Source organism: Pongo pygmaeus, chromosome 8, assembly GCF_028885625.2.
Source record: "Pongo pygmaeus isolate AG05252 chromosome 8, NHGRI_mPonPyg2-v2.0_pri, whole genome shotgun sequence".
NCBI classification, from domain to species: domain Eukaryota; kingdom Metazoa; phylum Chordata; class Mammalia; order Primates; family Hominidae; genus Pongo; species Pongo pygmaeus.
In genome coordinates this window covers 14,467,162-14,489,625 of record NC_072381.2, presented here as the reverse complement: position 1 = coordinate 14,489,625, position 22,464 = coordinate 14,467,162, and positions in this window count along the sequence as shown.

Sequence of the window (22,464 nt, the reverse complement as noted above, 5' to 3'; positions counted from 1 at the left end):
AGCAATAGGAAGAGTGCCCAGAGAAACTTGGCCCAACCAGGCTTTGTACTGGGTGGTCAGATCTTTCCTAGTCAGTTTCCTCTCGGCCCTCAGAGCTCTGGGTGTGTAGAGCAGATTCCGACTTGCATCTTGGGGGCTTTTTCTGCATCCACTCTGGAATCTTCTGCAGTCAGGTTAGGCAGCAACTCCGAGTGAAGGGCCTGGCATGGGAGAGGATGCTGGAGGGCACAAGCCATCAACCTGGGACCAGCAGCTACCAGGGTCTACCATTATCATGGTCAAGGCAGAAGAAGATGGGAGCAGAAACATGCAGAGCCTCTGATGAGATCAGGACTGTTGAATGAAGGGACCTGCAAGTTCTTACCAGATTAAAATCTCTATTTACAAGGGGCCGGGCCTGGTGGCTCAAGCCTGTAATCCCAGCACTTTGGGAGGCCGAGGCGAGCAGATCACGAGGTCAGGAGTTGGAGACCAGCCTGGCCAACATAGTGAAACCCCATCTCTACTAAAATACAAACAATTAGCTGGGCGTGAGAGGCTGAGGCAGGAAAATCGCTTGAACTGGGAGGCGGAGGATGCAGTGAACCAAGATCGTGCCACTACACTGCAGCCTGGACGACAGTGAGGGACTCGGTCTCAAAAAAAAAAATCTCTGTTTACACCCTTTCACATTTATCAACAGTTCTTGCATTTTTACCTTTTCTTTTTTTCTTTTCATCTCATGGGAAGAGACAAAACTCTTCCCTAGGGAAAATAATTCCTCTACTTGGGACTCTGTTCTCCTTCAGAATTCTCCTTACAGAAGCCTTTTCTTTTCATCTTATGCGCTTCTGGTGATGTGCCTTAAAACACACCCAGGGCTCTTCTGCCCTTAACAGCAATACCAACGACAACAGCATCTTCCCTTGACTCTACTGGTTTTCCAGGCCTTCCTTCTTATTTAAATAATAAACTATTTCTAAAAACATTGTTATTTCAATTAGTGAAAATGTAACTACAAGTTAAACAATTTGAAATGAGAATATCATTCTTGGTCGGGTGCAGTGGCTTACTCCTGTAATCCCAGCATTTTGGGAGGCTGAGGTGGGCAGATCACCTGAGGTATGGAGTTTGTGACCAGCCTGGCCAACATGGCAAAACCCCGTCTCTATTAAAAATATAAAAATTAGCCGGGCTTGGTGGCACATGCCTGTAGTCCCAGCTACTCAGGAGGCTGAGGCAGGAGATTCGCTTGAACCCGGGAGGCGGAGGTTGCAGTAAGCCAAGATTGCGCCACTGCACTCCAGCCTGGGCAATACGGAGAGACTCCATCTCAAAAAAAAAAAAAAAAAAAAAAAAAGGAAAGAAAGAAAATCACTCTTACTCGCAGCATTCTAACAACTAATTGTATTTTTTTGCAGTTATCATACCGTTCATGTCCCTTAAAGAACCACTATACTGAGGTGGAATGGGCATCCAGTCATCTGCACGTATTTAAATGGGTTTTGACACATGCATATAGCCATGAAACCATCACCGTAATCAAGACAGTGAATATATCCACTGCCCCAAAATTTCCCCTTTGTAATTTCTCCCCTCTGCCCCTTGCTACCCTGTTTCTCTTATGCTGTTCCTGCTCCCCAGGCATCTGATCTGCTTTTTGTCACTATGCATTAGTGTGAGTTATCTAGAATTTTACGTAAGTGGAAACACAGATTATGAATTCTTTTTTTGTCTGACTTCTTTCACTCAGTATAATTATTTTGAGATTCATCCACATTGTTGACTGTATTAATAACTCATTCATTTTTATTAAAAACTCCAGCTTTTTAAGGGTACAATTTACACATTGTGAAATTCATCTATTGCAAGTGTACCGTTCAGTTCCAGTAAATTTCCAGAACTCTGCAACCATCACTGCAGTGCGATTTTAGAACACTTTTAAAGATCTTTTGTGGCCAGTTCCAGCCACTCCCTGCTTCCCCCTGTGGATTCAGGTAACAATCACCTATCTCCATGGGTTTGGGGTTTTTTTAAATATATATTTCATGTAAATTTCATAAGCAAAGTGTCTTTTGCATCTAGCTTTTTCATTTACGTAATATTTTTTGAGTTCATCTGTATTGTAGCATACTAGTACTTCATTCCCTTTCATTGCTGAATAAGATTTCATTTTACAGATATACAATTTGTTTATATATTTACTCATTGATGGACGTTTGCGTTGTTTCCAAGTTTTCACTATGGCAAATAAAGCTGACGCAAATGTTCGTGTACAAGTTTCTGTGAATTGTGTTTTAAATTTACATTTCCTATTATTTGTTGTTGGTATATAAAAACACAGTACATTTTTGAATTGATCTTGCATCCTTCAACTTTGCCAAACTTGCTTATTAGTATTTAATAGATTCCATCGGATTTTTTATATGAAAGATCATATTGGCTATGACTATAGACAGTTTTACTTTCTTTTTCAATCTGGATAGCTTTTATCTTCATTTCTTGGCTTACTGCAGTGTATAGAATTTGCAGTGTAATGTTGAGGAAAGTTGCTGAGAATGGTCATCCTTGCCTTGTTTCTGATTTTAGGGGAAAAACATTCAATCTTTTGCATTAATTATGCAGACAGCTATACATTTTTGTACATGTTCTTTATCAGATTAAGGAAGTTCCCTTCTACTCCATGCTTGCTGAATTTTTTTTTAAAAGATCAGGAATAGATGGTGCATTTTATCAAATGCTTTTTATTCATCCATTCAGCTAATCATATGGTTTTTCTTTTTTAGTTAATATAATAAATTTTTTTTAGTTAGTTAATATAATAAACTTTTTTTTAGTTAGTTAATATAATAAATTACACTGACTGCTTTTAGAATAATAAACTAACCTTGCGATCCTGGAATATGGACTGGTTGGCCACAATGCATTATCTTTTTAATATATTGTTGGATTCTATATGGTGTCATTTTGTTTAAAATTTTTGCATCCTTGCTTATGAGGGACAAGGAGTTGTTGCTTTCTTTTCTTTTATTGTCTTTGATTTTGTTAAAAGGGTAGTGTTGGTGTCACAAAAATGAGTTCACAAGTATTGACCCCTCTTCAGTATTCCCAAAGAATATATATAAAGTTGGTATGATCTTCCTTAAATCTTTGCTAGAGTCCACCAGTAAATCTATCTGGGCCTGGGGTTTTCTTTGTGAGAATTTTTACTTCTTTTCCAATTGATTTGCCTTTTATTTACTTTGTGTGTCTAAAATAATCTTTATTTGGCTTTCATTTTTGAAAGATAGTTTTGTAGGTACAGAAATTTATACTGATAATTTTTCTTTAAGTTTTTAGAAGAACACTGCTCTACTGGATTCTTCTTTGCATTGTTTCCAAAAAAGAAATCTACTGTTACCCTTATCTTTGTCCCTGTGTACGTGATATATGTTTTTCCACTCTGGTTGCTTCCAAAATATTCTATTTATCACTGATATTGAGCAATTTGATTATGAAGTGCCTTGGTGTAGTTTTCTTCATGTTTCTAATGCTTAGAATTTGTTCAGCATATAATCTGGGAACATGTTGGCTATTATTTCTTCAACTATATTTTCTGTGTCTCTTTTCAAGGATACAAATGATATATCTATTAGGCTACTTGAAGATGTCCTATAGCTGACTGATGCTTATTTTGTTCTTTGAATTTTTAAATATTTTCCATGTTTCTAATTAACTTTTTGAATATACTGAATACAATATATTCAAAATTGTTTTAATAGTTAATGTTATTTAAACAGTAATAATTGTTTTAATATTTTCTGCTGACTCTAACATCTATGTTCATTCTGGATGATTTTGTATGATTTGTTTTCTATTTAGTGACCATATTTTCCTACCTTTTTCGTACCTGGTAATTTTTATCAGATGACATTCTAGTTTATAAATCTACATGTAAATTATACACAATGTAAATTTACATTGTAGATTTAACCTCATTGAGAGTTGGATATTTTTGTAATTTTATAAATGTTCTTTAAGTTTGTTTGGAATCCAGTTAAGTTATGTGGAAATAGTTTAATCCTTTTGGGTGTTACTTTTCAGAATGGTTAGGCAGATTCAGGACAGTGATCAATCCATGACCAATTATTTCTCACTGTTGAGGCAAGAGCAGTCCGAGTGTTCTAATAATGTATCAGGAATTATGAAGTTCTCCAGTCTGGCGGGTGTGAGCAGACACTGTTCTGGCCCTGGGTGAGCACTGGTCACCATTTCTTCCAATCTTTTTATGTGGTTCTTTCCCCAGCCTTGAGTGGCTTCCCCACATGTATGTGGTGATCAGCACTCGACTGAGTGCTCATGGGGACTCTTTGAAGATCTCAGAAGTTCTCTTTCTCTCTATACCTGTCTCCTCTTTGGTGCTCTTTCTTGTGAACTGTGTTCATCCCAATCTTTACTGACTCTCAGCTCTGTCTCCATGACTCTGGGAGAACACTTGATTCCATGTAGCTCCACTCTCTGTTCTGTGGCCTGGATATACTCTTAATTCAATAACCTGGGACAACTGTAAGGCTTCTCTCATTTGTTTCTTATCTTTCATGGATCACTGGCCTTTGTTGTCTTATGTCCATTAACTTGAAAAATATTGTTCCATATATTTTACATTTTTTGTTTGTTTCATGTGAAGTGTAGACTTGCTCCCTCTAATTCCATCTTGGATAGAAGCAGGAGTTCTTCATATATTCTTAAAATACAAGTATTTACATGGTTGCAGTAAGAGAATATGTCTCATATTACTTGCAAATAAACATATCTCAGACATTTGCAATACTTCTAAATAGTTTCATAATTGCCATTTTAATAGCTGCAAAATATTTCACAGTGTGCCAAATCTACTTGAGCGCAGTTTATATATTAACGAGTGATTTATGTCCCATCTCTTTCTAAAAATGAATTTCAGATGGCTTACTGACAAAAAGGCCTACTCAATAAGAGTAATACAGTATGCATTAGAAGGAAAAATAAGATTGAAAGAAAAGAAGGAAGTAATAATGCCAGTTATGATAATATCTGCTGTAATTGAAAGTAAAATTAGATTTTGGGCATTCTGGAAGTCCAGTGTGCCAAGTGTGATTAGGTACACTATTCTCATTATCAGAATTAAAAGGGGACCAAAAGAGAACTCACAGTTATTTAATGTCTACTATGTGCAACTTAAGAAAAGTTCTAATAAATAATATTTTCTTTGAGTCTCACCTCACCCTTGTAATTCTTGCTCTGGATCCTAGAGAAAATGACAGAATAAGCCTTCAGATTCCTGAGAGTAAAATGGCCCAGCAGGTTTTCTGGGGCCAAGGCCACCCACACCACAGGCTCTCCCAGGATAATGACATTTTCCTTTGTACTAGATTCTGAGAGGAATTTCTCACCTGGGGCAACTTATATAGATGGCAGTTGGTGGTCTCATGGCCAATGTCTGAACAACAGCTTCACGCTGAATACAGAAGAGTATTTGTTTGTTTGTTTGTTTGTTTTGAGATACAGTCTCACTCTGTGTCCCAGGCTGGAGTGCATTGGTGCAATCTTGGCTCACTGCAACCTCCACCTCCCACCTTCCTCCAAAGGATTCTCCTGCCTCAGCTTCCCAAGTAGGTGGGACTACAGGCACATGCTACCATGCCCAGCTAATTTTTGTATTTTTGGTAAGGAAGGGGTTTCGCCATGTTGGCCAGGCTGGTTTCAAACTCCTGACCTCAGGTGATCCACCCACCTCAGCCTCCCAAAGTGCTGGGATCACAGGCATGAGCCACTGCACCTGGCCCAGAAGAGGTTTATGAAGAGCTGTTTTTTTGTGATGGTTGTGACATTGAACTATGCTTCATTTGAGAAGTTTTTAGAGGAGGATACATTGAAATGGATTTTATATATATATAGCTTTCTTGGGAGGTAAGATTAACCAAGAATCGAATTTAGTGACTTAGAGGAGGGGATTGCCGTCCCCACACCTTCTTCCTTCTGTGAACTTGAACTAGTTCTTGAAGGGACCTGGATAGCTCATATTCCACTGCTTTTTGATGAGGGCCTATTTAATATGAATTAACTCCTCTTCCTCACAAGCTGCTCGATAACCCCTTGCAATTTGATTTCTGTGCCCGAAAGTGTACTGAAACACCCTTCCACTCCACCCAGGCATCTTTGTGGAATGACCATTGCCACTCGAATTTGGGGGCTCTCTTCTCCTTTTCCTCCTTTGACCTCTCCTTCTCCATCAGCCTGTGACCCATCCTCACAAACTCCCCACGTCCTAGCCATCCCCTGAGGTCTTGCCATTGCCTCTTCCTCTTTGTGCTTTACATTTTGATATCTCCATTGGTGTCCGATTTAATATTATTGAGCACAGACTGCTGTTCAAGCTCGATGCTTGGAGCTGTAGAAGTAAACAGAGAAGAACGATGCTCAGTTCCGACATTAGTTTGTTCCTCTCTAGTAGGGGGATATTAGAGAAAAGCAAATCACTGTCAATTTTTTTAAAGAAGGAATTTAAAAAGTTGTACAAACAAAGCAACTATGAATGCCCAAATAGAAGAATCGGGAAGAATTTCATGAAGTATGCAACTTTTGACACTGAATGTTGTGTAAACGTATATGCTGTTACCAGTCTCAGTGTATGTATTTCCCAGATTTACTTGGCTCCTCCTGTCCTCCCTGGGCAAATCGAGCCACTTGCTCATTGGGAATCCCAGATGCTGCCATTGTCATTTCAACTCCTGGCACTGCCAGCTGTCCTAGCCTCCCAGGACAGAACAGGGAGGATTTCCATCCCACGCACTGAGGGAGGAGCCTCACCACTCCAGGACCCAGGTCCTGTCTGACTGACTCGCAGAGGCTACGGTTTCTTCCTTTTCTTCTGGGCTCAGATGCAATGCCTTTCATGGCTACCTGCGGGAGTTGGTAACATAACTCTGAAGCGCAAGAGGGTTAATGTCTGATGGAATCAATTTGACCAAAAAGAGTCAACAGATGGACAGCACTAGGCTGTTAGCTCCCTCTCCCTTCCTCTCCTTGATGGGTTATGCCAAAAAGTGGAAGTTCCATACCTGTCTGGAAGCTCTTCATCAGGACTGAGTAGCTGTCCTATGCCCAGCTTGGTCAACCCCACCTTGTACCTGCTCTCATTCCATCCCTGCCTCACCTTCCCCACACCCCCACTCTTGCCACCCTGAAATTGCACCTCCCAATGATGTCTTCTTACAGAAGATTTGCTGCCGGCTATTTTCCAGAAAATCTGGGCTGCAGTTCAAGCAGACAGGGGATGAGGCTTTCCAGGCAAAGGAGCCATGAGCGAAGCGCTGAGAGAGAAAGGCGGGTGTTCTGGGGGCCAACGTCAAGGGCTGACACAAAATCTCTCAGGCCAGCCTCTGCAACCTGAGGATGTCCCAGACTCTCCCATACCTGAGGCTGCTCCTGCCTGTCTCTCCTCAGGGTTTGTCTTTTCTCTGCCCATATCCACCAGTTGCAATAGCTCCAATATTAACTTTTTTTCTTAGCTTTGATTATTTTCCAAACACATAGTCCATGTAGAATCAGAAAGCAAATGTCCTGAAAAAGATGTTCTGCTGTTCCTGAAGTTCCAGTGCAAGAGCTACAAAAAAAAAGTAAGCCTTCCCTACTCTGTGCTATCCAAACTATTTGGGATTTTTTTTTTTTTTTGCATTTGTTACATATTATCTTGTATCGTTAATGATTCTACCAGATAAAAAGTTCCTTGAGGGCAGAGGTACAAAGTCGGCATTCTGCAAATATCAGCTGAATACATTTAGAAATCCATCTGCAAAGTTAGGATAAGGACCCTTAAATCACTATTATAGACCTGTTCCTTAAATCATTTTTACTGTTTTTCAAATGTGAATATACATATTATTTTGAATAGTATTGCAATCCACTGGCACAGTCAAAATGTCCTGACAGTTCCGTGCAAGGCCACCTGCATGCGACCCAAGTCATCTTGGGTCTACTTTTCCTCTCCAAGTAGACTGGCCAGCTCAGCTCCTGGTAGGGCTAACATACTTAGGAGGAACATGGAATTGCGCTGCCTGTTCTGTGAGCGTTCTTATCTCCCTGGCTGTACCACATGTATGCCGCATACAGACACACTCTACCTCTCTCTCCCTCCCTTCCTCCCGCCCTTCCCCCCTCTCATCCCTTCCCTCCCATCTCCCCACAGGGCTGCCTGTTAGGAATTTTGAAGGAGGCTTCCTAGCTCAGGGAGGCATAGGAGGTGAATTTGTCACAAGGGACACTGCTGAAGAGGAAAAAGCAAGTTAGCCTTGAAAATCATATCATGCTGCATTTTCCCTGGAAGATGTCAATGAAGGGAGAAAGAAAAAACCTGCCGAATCTTGTTATATAATGGGTAGCTCAAAGGGCTTTCCATTTGAATCTCCAGGCACCTGCTGGCAAGAAGGGATGCTCTGGTGTCCGGGGATCAGTAACATGAGACTCCATCCACACACTGTGGAATCAAGGTTCAAGCTCATGGGACCACCATAGGAAAAACAATGTGGAAGAAATTTTTTCACTCACTTATTTTATTTTGTTTTATTCTTTTCTTTTCTTTCCTTTTCTTTTCTTTTCTTTTCTTTTCCTTTCTTTTCTTTTCTTTATTTTATTGTGAGACAGAGCCTTGCTCTGTTGCCCACGCTGGAGTGCAATGGTGCGATCTCACTGCAGTGCAACCTCCACCTCCCAGGTTCAAGTGATTCTCCTGCCTCAGTATCCCAAGTATCTGGGAATACAGGTGCCCACCGCACCTGGCTAATTTTTGTGTTTTTCATAGACACAGGGTTTTGCCATGTTGACCAGGCTGGTCTTGAACTCTTGACCTCAGGTGATCTGCCCACGTCAGCCTCCCAAATTGCTGGGGCTACAGGCGTGAGCCACTGCACCCAACCTTCACTCACTTATTGAATATATTTTAGTACTTACTCTGTGCTAAGTAAGCACTGTAATGAGCAAATACTTTTTATTTTTAAATTTTTTTAGAGACAGAATCTTGCTCTGTCCCCCAGGCTGGAGTGCAGGAGTGCAGTCATAGCTCCCTGCAGCCTTAAACTCCTGGACTGAACTGATCCTCCCACCTCAGCCTCCCAAGTAGCTGAGACTCTAGGCACACACTACCATGCTTGGCTAATTCTTTTATTTATTTATTTATTTTTTTTGTAGAGATGAAGTCTTGCTATGTTGCCTAGGCTCACCCTGAATTTTGGGGCTCAAGCTATTTTTCTGCCTCAACCCCCAGAAGTGCTGGGAATACAGGTGTGAGCTCCCATACCTGGCCCAAATCAATAGTTTTAAAAGTGTAAGTAATATAGGAACAATAGCTATGCTCGTGCACAGGAACATTAAAGGTCATTAATTTCTTCCCCCTAGTTTCTTATTTCGAAAACTGTTCTCTATGTTTCTACATTTCACACTGTCTAGTTAATTTTAAGGATTTTTTTGGAGCCATTACAGGAGGTGAGTAAAGGAAGAAATCAGAAAAGAACATACTAGAAGTATCAGGAATCACCATTTTTAGTTGAATACTTGGACTCCAGAAGAAGACACAAGCTTGACAGTGCTCATGAAAAGATATCTAATTTTCTTAAATCTTTGACTCTGGAAAGCCCTTTGATCTACCCATTATATAACAAGATTCGGCAGGTTTTTTCTTTCTCCCTTCATTGACATCTTCTAGGGAAAATGCTGCATGATATGATTTTCAAGGCTAACTTGCCTTTTCCTCTTCAGCAGTGTCCCTTGTGACAAATTCACCTCCTATGCCTCCCTGAACTAGGGAGCCTCCTTCAAAATTCCTAACAGGCAGCCCTGTGGAGAGATGGGAGGGAAGGGATGGGAGGGAGGAAGGGCGGGAGGAAGGGAGGGAGAGAGAGGTAGAGTGTGTCTGTATGCGGCATACATGTGGTACAGCCAGGGAGATCAGAACGCTCACAGAACAGGCAGTGCAATTCCATGTTCCTCCTAAGTATGTTAGCCCTACCGGGAGCTGAGCTGGCCAGTCTACTTGGAGAGGAAAAGTAGATTTGGGGAAGGTGGAAGGGTCAGTTCCTAAGTGACTTCCTCCTCGGGGATGGTAAGGGCATTTGCTGGTCTCCAGTGACTGCCTGATGCCTCATGGTCAGACTCGGCTGTCTCACTCCCAGATATCTGATTTTGCAAAAAGGGACACACCTATCTGCAGCAAAGAAGACACTGACCAGATTGCGAGCGGTATGTTGTGACATTCAGCATGTTTATGCAGCAGAATTGCTGAGAGATGCAGAGAGAGGGGGTGGCTCGGGCTGCTTGATTTATCTGCAATAGGGAATGTTTTATTTTAATTGTCAGTTAAAGGAAGAATTGCTGCCAGGGCGAAGGTAGCAGTTAAACATTCCGTGTTCTAAGCTTTCACATTTGTGTTTGATGCGGTCTCCGTGTCTGTGCTTCTTTGCGAAGCTAGGGAGGGCTCACCTTTAAATAACCTGCAGCTTCCTATTTTCCTTCTTCTTCTTCTTTTTTTTTTTTTCCCTCCCTAAGCACAGTTCCCACCCTGTCTTCCCTGACCTCCTCTCCACCCCGTGTGAAAGGTGGCCTATCTTCCCCTTGAGCCTTTTGCTCCCTAAGTCTGGATTTTGGCTGCTTTTACTGCAGGTGCTTTTGGATGCTCTGTAGCCACCCGGGGCCCGGGCAGACTGACTCGGCAGCAGGATTCGTGCATGGGAATTGGAGACCATGGCAGTGCAGCTGGTGCCCGACTCAGCTCTCGGCCTGCTGATGGTGAGTGTTCAGACAGGAGGTGGGGCCCGGGCAGCGTCCACTTCAGCCTCCCCTGCACCGTGGGCTGCTGCTGCCGCTGCAGTGGCTGCAGACATGTTCAACATTGCTCCGCTTTATCCCGCAGGCTCTTTGGAAATGCTTTCTTGGGTCAGAGTATCAGCATGACAAAGCACTTGCAGGGAAAAGAAGCTGTAGATTTGCCATTTCAGAAACTTGTTGCTGAATGCTATTTTGAGAGCTGTGCTTGCAAACAGGTGCTAAGAGCCCCTCGAAATAGATTGCTAGGATGCCTCCTCCAGCTCCCAGCATCCTTTCCCCCTTGTCTTTTGCATCTAAATTGAGCTGACTGTGTTTGTTTTTGGATATCTTCTCAGGGCAGCTGTGGAATCTGTTGCCCATGGGGTGACGGAATGGGGTCTTCTTTCTAGGCGCCCACATATCTGCTCATACTTTCCAGTAGAGGTGGTGGAGGAGGTTTGCTGTGGCCTCAGTGATGCTTGGGCTACTGAGTTAGGAGCAGCTTGTTTCCTATCTACCATTGATGGCAAACCTTGGCAGGCCTTGTCCAGGCATTTATCTGTGTGTGAGCAGCTGACTTACCTTATGCCCCCTGGAATTTTCACCATATTAAGAAAGCCCTAGCTCTTACCAAATTAAAGCACACAAGGACATAGGCACTGTCCTGTTCCAACCCAGTTGGCTTTTGGCTTGATCCTAGATTCAGCATTGGCTTTTGCCATGGTTTTGCACTCTCTCTCCTTTCTCAGGGTTCCCACACACCACAGTAATACTGGCTGTTGTCGGAAGTAGCCTGCATCAGGCTTGGCGTGGAAATGTTTCCAGCATTTACACAGGAGATTTTATGAACCAAGCATAAGTGCTTCTGCGTATATTGATTTGTGTCTTCTGAATGAGGAGGGGAAATGCAACTTTGCAAGGCCTGATGAGTTTATGGAGGTGACTTGGAAGAGCCGTCAGTGGCAAGCCTGCCCCCTGGGTGGCAAGCCAGGTCATGTTAAAAGGAACAGATATCTTGGTTCTTTGTTGCTCAAAATGCCACTGGGTCCACAGATTTAGTTGAAGTGCCTGAAATCTATCTCACAGGCCTCTGCTAACTTCTGATTTCACTGGGGGAGAAGGACTAGAAGAAATGAAATTGTCAGTTTCCAGAGAAATTACCCATTACCTGACTTCTTTCCCTTACTAATTCTATCATCTGATGATACTTTACCCTCCATCGTCTACCTGTGGTCAAATAAACTGGATAGGAATTTTCATTCCATCACTGAGTATTCATGATGATGGCTGGCACTAAAATGCATTATCTGTGGGGTCTAGGAGACTTCTGGGAACCTGGGAGCCTGGGTTATATGCACTGAAATACAGACACACATATGCACACACACATGCATATGTATATCATCTAGTATACTTAACAGAAATAAATCCTGCATCATGTTAATAGAGAGGAGAAAAGTTTTCTTGAAAAATAGCTTTAGGGAGAGTTAGACTCGCTTGTCTCAGCCTTCTACTTGGACCTTTCTTCTATGCTTAGAAGAAAGATATGTATCTGCTTTATTCCAAGCCCCTAAGCATAAATCCTTGGTATCCAAATTAAATGAATAGCATCCATTTCTGCTGTTATACACACACCACACACACACACACATACACACACACACGGGCTTTTCTGTTCCTGAGTCTTCCACATATTATGGCTGCTGTCCTGGTGGTGTCTACATCTCACACTTTATCTTCCATTTGTCAGTGGCCTCTGCCCTTAGATTTGTCCCTGGCACTCACCTCCTGCCTGGAAAAAAGGATCGTCTTCTCATCTCTTGGAAACCAGGGGAAAGAGCTCTTGACACCCTGATGGACCATTTGATTAAAGAACCCTGGAGTACCATGTGTAAACAAAGTCTGTATACATTTTCTGGTTCATGTTTAGTTCAGGGAAATTTTCCCCTATGGACTTTGGTGCTATTTTTTTTTTCCTTTTTCAGGGTAAACCCCAAAGTAATTGCTTCCCTGACATCTTGCATGATATGTCTTAAAATTTATAAGCAAGCCGAGGAGGAAAGAAGGGAGGAAAAGAGGCCATTTAGCGGAGTTGCTTTGGCTGTGAGTTCAGGAAGGAAGCTGTAAACATTATTATTTATGAGCTCATTCATCAGCCAATCAGTTGTCAGTATTTATCGAGTGTCTGCTCACTGAGGAAAGTAGCCTGGCATAACAGCAAGAGCCAGAGCTCATAAACACACAGTCTGTGGGAGGTTGATACCAGGTTGGTGGATAGCAATTCTGATTTTGTGCTATGGAGTCATCGGGGCTAAGGGGTAGGTGGGGAGATGATCTGGCCACACCTCTTGCTTTTGGATAAGGAGACACCCAGAGGTTACATTCAGCTTAGATACTAAATGCTTCAGGGCAGAGCATGTTTAATTGGTTACAGAAGCGGCCACAGAGTCTGGAGGGTTGGACAGCCCTGTACTCCTTTCTAGCCTTGCCACTCATTGAGTGATCCTGGGAATGTCACTTCCTCTCTCTGCCTTGGTGATGCCATTTGCTAACTGAGAGTGCTCTCTGATGTCCAGGGTCCCCTCCATTCTGTTAAACACAATTTAAGATCTCTAAGAAACAGTGTACAGATGAAGTTCCAGGATAGCCAATTTGAGGGCTTTATTTAGCGTTATGTCTCTATTTCCAACTTTGCACATGAGCAGTATTGCTTTGAAAATGGTGGAGTGTGTTCCCACTCTGGCTTTTATGCCAGGGCAGATATGTTTCATATTATTAGCTCACACAGATGATCATTAGTGTTCATTCATACTCTGCCATCAGGAGTCTACCCCATAGGAACCTAAGTTGGTCCATTGGAGAAAAGCCAATGACTTTTGAACAGTGTCTCAGAGGCCTTTTCAAGCTGGGGCTGGGTTGCGGTCAGCTGGGAGGGGTCCCAGGTGGTAAGCATGCCTGGACCATCTTGAGGTGGGAGGACCTCACTGATTCTTTCAACAGAGAGCTTACAGAGGGCAGTGATGCCTCTCCACACAGGACAGAGCCACTCAAATGACCACGGAAGTGGGGACTTGGAGAGAAGACACATTCTGGTGGTGGAGATGGCCTTTCAGGCTGTTGAAAAGCTGCGTCTCCCATCTTTGCAAGAATCTCAGGCAGCAAAAGAAGATACGGCTGTGTTCACCAAACTGTGAGGAGGCTTCAGATTGATGTGACTAATTGTAGAGCGGGAAGCTCTTGGCTACGTGTCATTTGTTGAGGGCGTGTGAGTTCAGGGAAAGCTGCAAGGGCTGGAACATGCTAGAGCCGAGGATTAGTTTATCTTTAGAGCCAGGATAAGGATGCATAACCAAGGGGCTTCGGGGGTGTTATGACGCCATTTCAGTTCTTAGATTCTAAAGGCTCACCTTCGGGACAGCTAGATTAAAATAGTTTTTAATGGAAATTAACTGGATAATAAATAATGCAAATTAAGCTTTTCTATAAATGAAGTGTCTTTAAATACATTAGCTCATTTAATTCCATCCATGACCCTATTTTTAAGACAAAAAAAATCTGATAATTAGAATTTGGGAAACTGTCAATGGTCACATAAGTGAAACTGATGAAGCAAGTTCTCAAAATCTCGGTCCTCTGAGTCCCAAGCCAGTGCTTTCTCTGACAGCATATCAAAGCTCAACAATTTGACTTCTAGGACCTTCTGACACTCTGGATTCGCTCCTGAAGTGAGCTCCCCTCTGAACCAGTCAGCATTTTCTGTTTCTAGGTGAGGAATCCTGTCTTTCTGTTAATCATCTGTTCTTTTCCATATTGAAGTGTAAAATAAAAAAGCGATACCACAAGTCTGGCTCAAGATATCTGGCTTGACTCTAGCAAGAAAAAATATTTTTTATATCGACGAAATAGCTGCCATTTTTTCAAGGTTCTATTCTCTCAGACTCTGTTTTTAGGAAATTACCAAGAGTCATATTTTATAACACAAAAAATTTAATGTGTAAAAACTCAATTCACATGTCGGAGAAGTTAGTGGGTGATTAACCACAATGAATGAAGAATGTCAATTAGATTATCCTGACGTTTCTTTCCATTCTAAAAATTTGATTTCGGATTTCTGGGCTTCTTTTGAATAGACCAGCTCCCTTGTCTATGTTGAATAGATTTCAATGGATAACCTGCTGTTCTATGACTTTATCTCCCTCATTTCATTATAAATTCTTTTCTAAGCCATTTTCCTCCTTTGGACAATTTCCTTTTTAACTAACCAACAAATATTTGCTGAGTATCTACTTTGTGCAAGAAGAGTACAAGGCAGTGACTGGCTTTAGCATACTTACAGTCTAATTGTCAAGACAGGTTGGAGATACACAGGAACTATAACAATGAGAAATTTACAGGACGTCTTCAGAGAATCACATAAGAACTATAACAAAACAGTGCCTAACTCATCACCAAGTGAGCCCTAGGGGGCGCTGGTTGTCAGAGTGGATGAACTTGTTCTTGAAGTTCAAGTAAGATGTTGAGTGATAGATGAGTTAAGAGAGCAGATTTGAGGTGAGGGGAGTGGTTGAATTACAACAAAGTCTAGATCGTGTTTGGGAGATGGGGAGTAGACTGGTTTGGGCAGATTTCCTCTAGGTGACAAAGGGTTGCAAGATCAGAAAGGCCCGTTGGAGATGTGATCAAGGTCCTAGTTCTATCACTATAATCTAATCCTTCTCTACATTTGACCTGTGAGAGGTCTAATTTGACAGACTCAGATTAGATCCTGAAAAGAGATTCAGAATTTGTAATAAGCCTAGGGCTTTTCCGCAGATCCCAATTGGCAAAAAGCATAGAATAAAATTGAGTTTTGTCTTAAGGACTCTTTCTCTTAAATTAATAATCTCTATGTTTTTCAAAGTGCGTTTGCATATGTTGTCCCACCGGATGTCCTCAACACTCCAGGCAGGCTAGGCATGACATCTTCCTATTATATGGTGAAGTTGGGGTCCAGAGAAGTCAAAGGGCTTGCCCAAGATGACTCAGATAATTTGCAATAAAATTTAGATACAGGCCAGGTGCGGTGGCTCATGCCTGTAATCCCAGCACTTTGGGAAGCTGAGGCGGGCAGATCACCTGAGGTCAGGAGTTTGAGACTAGCCTGGCCAACATGGTGAAACCCCATCTCTACTAAAAATACAAAAATTAGCAAGGCGTGGTGGGGCGCATCTGTAGCCCACCTGCTTGGGAGGCTGAGGCAGGAGAATCACTTGAACCAAGGAGGCAGAGGTTGCAGTGAGCCGAGATCGCGCCACTGCACTCCAGCCTGGGTGACAGAGCGGGACTCCATCTCTAAATAAATAAATAAATAAATGACATTAAGATAGTACTCAAGTTTTCATGATGGTTCATGCATATGTTTGAAAAAAAGTGATATTGACAACTTTTATGGAAATTTGGAGAATAATAATTATATAGTAATATAGTGAAGCCACCTAAAGCACTGTATACAGAATGGGGCCATCCAGGCATGGTGCCCAGGGTAGAGGTCCTAGATATTTGGGTCTAAGGGCGAAACTAATATTTAGTATCATCTATCTTTCTGTTTTATTCATAAGTAAGAGAATGGTCAAAAAGTCCCTGAGAAATGGTCATATCATTGTTACATCCAAGTCAGTGGCGAAAATCCTTCTTAAGCTTAAATTATTGCACCCAAGGTAAAATTTCCCAATGGGTATCTTTGAGAGCTTGCTATTAATATTTTTTACTTACTATTAAGTGTACAAATTATCTGTTTCAAATGGTGAAATTTGAAATCCATGACTGTAAAACTAACTCAGATAATTTTTCCTAAATATATTTTTATTTCATTTTCTGCCAGACCTGTTTCTGTTAGTCTAATCGACAGAGACTAACTCAAACTGCTAGCATTGGCAGAAAGGGAAATTTATTGACTGATGTGACCAGGGAGTCTCAGGAATAAAACAGCTCTAGGAGAAGCTGGATCAAGGACTTTGCATGGTGGCATCTGAACCCTGTTTCTCTGGCTCTGCCATGTCTTGGCTCTGCTTTTCTTTGTGTGGACTTCGTTTTCTGGCAGATTCTTCTCTCAGCAGCTCTAGGGTTACTTGATCTTAGAGTTAGTGAATGCAGGTAAATGAGCAGGACTCTCTTTCACGGTCATCTCTTACAAGCAGTCTTTGGATCTCTTGAATAATAGGCTCTTCGCGGGCCAATTACTGGGTACAGAGATGGAGATTTCCAACTAATCAGGCTGGCTAATGTGTCTAGACCTATTGAAAGGAAGGAAGGAAGTAATCAACTGGCTGATAACTGTGTCTGAATTACATGGGGTGGGAAAAGCAGGTTCCAAAAAAGGAAGAGCTATATTATCAGGAGGGAAGATGCTATTTTATCAGAAGGGGATGCTAGGAAGGCAAAAACGATAGATACCCATTACAATGGTCTGTGCATCTTGTATACCATGATAGGTAATCTGCAAAACTAGTCAGGGAGGTAAAGCATCAGTGAATCCCAAATCACGGCTTCAATTTTCCTCAAAATAAATATAAATGGAGAAGAACAATTGCCTAAATATTTTATGCTAGGTTGAACAAATCTCACCATCTGTAAAATAAGATAATAATAGCTACCATGTAAGATTTGGGATAATTCAACCAGATATGCATGTAAAGTTTGTAGTGCTATTTTTGGCCCAAAGCAAATAGCACAGTATATACTAGTAGTCCCTTCCTTTATCTTAAAAAGATATGAAACGATTGTCTACCTGAATTCATCTCATGCAACTCTTAAATGAGACAAAATCAATCTAAGAAACAAGTTGCCCGGTTCTCTCTTTCTGCATCCCAGTCTCTGGACAATGAGTGACCACCTCTGGACAATCAGCTAATGCTTTTAGAAAAACAGATGTTCCTGTGGCCATGTGAGCCATTCTAGTCATGAGCAAATTTAAATTTGCATTCCTGTCTTGAATAACTCACAAAATTTTCTTACCCTTTGAAGGGAGATGACTAAAATATGGGCTGCAATATGTTCTCTCTGGCAAAGGCAAAATGCGTGCATTTTACACATGATGGGGCAGCTATGAGTGCATCTCTGCTGAAAATTGGTTGTACAGCAGCTTTGCAAAGTGTAATAGTGGTATGGAGAACATATGTTACTGGTGCAGGTAGCAGTTTCTCATTGACTTCTATGCCAGAATATGAAGCTTAATGGAACATACAGTATTTAGCCTGGTAGTAATCAAAGGTCCTGGAAACATGCTCTTCCAAGACCATGTGGTTCGTATCTAGTGGGGAGAGTGAATTCCAATGTCAAGGAAACACTGGCCTGCAACTTCTGTTGCATTGTGATGAGTGCTTTTTATAATCCTGGATATTGAAATCTTAGCCTCACAGTCTGGACCTGGAGAAGCAATTTCCTGAGTGGTAGATCCAATTCATCTTTCCAAGTCCATCATGCACACCCATGGTTTTCACTGTCATCTGTACACTAATGGCTCCCAAATCATGTCTTTCGCTCAGGCCCTGCCCCAAGCTCCTAGTAACTGCAAGTACAAATGCTTATCAGATTTAGTCTCCTGCTTGTTCCACAGGGATGTGAAACTCAGAACACCTCAGCCCAGCTCAAATGTAGAATTTATGGTCTTCTCCCCAACCTTAGTTGGTGGTGGTGCCTTTATGCTTGTTATCCTGGGATTAGCCTTGGAGTCCTTGCTTTCTCTCATCTACCTGGTTCAGCTAGTCATGGGCCATGCTGCTTCTGCTGCCTCAGTTTCTCTTGAATCTGGCCCCTCCTATGTACTCACCTCCCCTGCCTTAGTCCAGGCCTCTACTCTCTCATACGTAGTGTAGTAGTTCATTCTCGCATTGCTATAAAGAAGTACCTGAGAATGGGTAATTTATAAAGAAAAGAAGTTTAATTGACTCACAGTTTCACAGGCTGTACAGGAAGCCTGGCTGGAGAAGCCTCAGGAAACTTACAATCATGGTGGAAGATGAAGAGGAAGGAGGCACATCTTGCATGGTGGGAGCAGGAGGAAGAGGGAGCAAAGGGGGAAGTGCTACACACTTTTAAACGACTGGCTCTCATGAGAACTCACTCACTATCACAAGAACAGCAAGGGAAAAGTCCACCCCCATGATACAATCACCTCCCACCAGGCCCCTTCCCCAAAACTGGGGATTCCAATTCAGACTTGAGATTTGGGCAGGGACACAGATGCAAACCATATCACCTGGGCTACCTGCAGGGCCTCTTACCTGGTCTTCCTGCTTCTAGTCTCTTATCACTGTTGCCTGTCTTCCGTACTTTTTCTAGAGTGTTAGTTATGAAATAAAGGTCTAATTTCTCTGCCTAAAATTCTCCAGTTGTACCTGATTTTACATAGGATAAGCCTCTAGCTTTTTAATATACCACATTACTCACTTACAGATCTGGTCTCTGCCTACCTGCCCAGCCTCATGTCCCAGGGTCCCTTCCTCCACCCCTCAAAATTCATACTCTCACAGTGTTGGACATTTTCTTCCCCGGCAAACGATATGCAGGATTAAGCCTGTGCACTTCTGAATGTACACTTTCTATTATTTGGAATGCTGTTCTACCTTCCTCACTTTCTCCTTTATTTCATATATACATATATGAAATATATATATATTCATTCATATATGTAATTCATATATATATAAAATTTTACTTATCACTAGATGATATTAGACTTTTGTATCTGTTTTTCTTAATAGATTGTGAGTGTCTCATAAGTATAGAGCATTTCTCTATACTTTATTCATTCGTTTCATTCATTCATCCATTCATTTAACCCATCACATACTCTCTTCTGGACACTGTTTTAATAGGAGGGATACCGCGGTGAACCAGAAAGAAAGTCTCACTGTTGTCATCAAGCTTACACTCTCCTGGGAAAAGATAAAAATAAATAAATAAAAATAAATAACACATTGAAAATAAATAGAAGAACTATAAGTGCCCTATAGAGAATTAAAAATGGTTATTTGGAGACAGTGCTTGGATGACAGCTTTAGAGGAGTGATTGAGGACGCCTTCTTAGAAGAGGTCGCATTTGAACTGAAGGGTGAGCTACAAGAAGCAGGCAAGGGTGAAAAGTCGTGGATGGGGCATTCCAACCTGGGCCATGGCCCCGGGGTGGGAAGGAGTTTAGCAGACTCCAGCATCATGCACTCTTCTCAATGTATTTGGTAATGAAGGTATTGATTGGTTGCTTCCTGGCAGCTTAGCACCACACCAGTCTCTGGGAGGAATTTTGGTGAGTACAGTGCATGGCCCTTGCCTGGGAACTTATATCTCATTAGAGAAATAAGAAGTACTGAAAATGCTTAGGTCACACTGCATGATGAGAAATGGCCCTACATGGAAGGTATGGTATTTACTAACAAGGTGTTTGAAGAAATCAGAGGCAGGGGCAGGGACAGGGCTGTGAGATCTAGAAAGCTAGTCCACATGGTTTGTAGAAAATGGCGTTGAGCTATTTTGAAGAGTGTATATCATGTTGGCTGGGGAAGGGAGGGAAGGAGTAGCTTCCCAGCGGAGGGAACAAAATCATCGGGAAATTCAGGAGGAAATGTTAAACCGCCAAGGGTGGGGTTGGGCAGGGCAAATTTGGGAGTAGGAAAGGAGGGATTGATATTTTGCTAAAGGGTCTGTGTCATGGAGGAGATGGACTGCTAGCTAAAGAATAAGGCAAGACATTGCAAATGCTCTTGGGAGCATCTGGATTGGAGCTGCAGGCACTGAAGCCTCTCCACGTTCTTGGATTGGACTGACTTAATGGGCAGGCATGGGAATTGGGGTGTTTAGTGGTGGAAGGCAGGGTGTGCTGGGGACACTGGAGGGAGAAGGCCAGTTTAGAGGCAATTGCATGAATTTGGGTGGGAGGTAAAGAGGTGGCACGGAGCTGACAGTAAGAAAAGAGGAAGGGGAATGAATTCTGGCACATTCTGAAGGGGAGAGCCATCAGGATTGGATGGGAGATGGAAGACAGGGGACACGCACAGGGAGGAGCCAGCTGGGACCACTCTGTGACTCCTGGAGGTGCAGGGACCATGACACTTACAAGCCATTCTGGAGTGGGAAATGCCATTTGAATAAGAATAGCTTTCTATTGACTGAGGACTACAGAGGTGAAGGTGCTGAGGAAATAATGAGATTTGCCAGTAGAGATGGAGGGTGAGCAGTTGGAGGTCCAGGCTGGGTTAGGTCCTGGATTAGATTTGGTATGGGAGGCAGATCTGGCAGTGACACTGAAGCTCAGAAATCCTGAAGAGATTATAGAGAGGAAATAACAGGAGGCCAAGCCTGAGAGAGGTGCATTCTAATGGAGTTTAATCACCTTGTGATGCAAGACAGTGTTTGTACCCGATCAATGTTCCTTTGACTTTGGAATTAATTTTCTTCGCATTGAATGTGCCACATGGCCCCATTGAAGAAGTCTTGGTGATTTTTGCTATTAATAGATGCAGGTTAAATGCAGTTCCATTAGATGATGGCACTTCCTCAAAGATTTCTGTAGGCGCGGCTGAACTAGGCACATACACATGCAAACTATTACTAAACCTCACAAGGCGGCTGTATGTATTTATCGTGTGTGTGTGTGTGTGTGTGTGTGTGTGTATGTATGTGTGTGAGAGAGGAGAGATATTCAGTTACTACTGCTGTAAAACAAACTATCCCATACTCTGTAATTTTTGTACAAAATTCAGTATTTTATTACACTCATAAATGTTATGGGTCAGGAGTTCCAGCAGGGTACAGTGGGAATGGCTTGTCTCTGCTCCACACTGGAGCTTCAGCTGGGAAGAGCTGATGGCTGGGGTGATTCAACAACTGGTCTTCGAATCTTCTGAAGGTAAGTCTTCACTCATATGTATGGGTGGATGATATTGTTAGCTAGACCACAGCTGGTTCTGTGAACCATAACGTTAGAGCCTCCCCACATGATGTGGGCCTCCTCAAAATATGGCTGCTTCAAGGTAGGTGGATTTGCAGAGTGACCAAGGGTCCAAAACTGAGTATCTGAGCTAGCCAGGCAGAGCCATATGATCGCTCAAAACCTAGCCTCAGAAGTCATGCAGACTTGCTCCTGTTGCATTTCCTTGATTACCAACAAGCCATTAAGGCTAGATCCGAGGTGAGAGGATATAGACTGCCTCCTGATGAAGGACGTGTCGATGTGGTTCAGGACATGTTTCAAGCCACCACGGGGTGTGTTCGTTCTATGTAACTTGATTTTATGTTCCTTGATGCTCTTTTCTGAATTACTCACAAACTGTCTATGGGACTTTACTCAGAGGAAACACTGTATAAATATTGATTGAATGAATGATAGGTTGATATTTGAAGAAGTCTTTTTTTTTTTTTTTTGCATACTAGCAAAGATCTGCCTTTTGAGTTTTCAGATTTTCATCCAAACTCTGAATACCTGGGGCTAACATGTGCTTAGTGCATGTCACACCTTCAAAGAACACTCAGAGGATGCGTAAATCCTGGTCTGCCTGCTCTGTGACCTCTGAGGTCCCAAATTCAGTTCTTATTGATGATTGGGAGCTGATAAGGCAATAGTGTTTTTTTCCTTTACATGCTTGGCCTTGGGAGTAATAACTTGTTTTGTGTCTTTATTGCCCATGTGTCCAGGTAAAA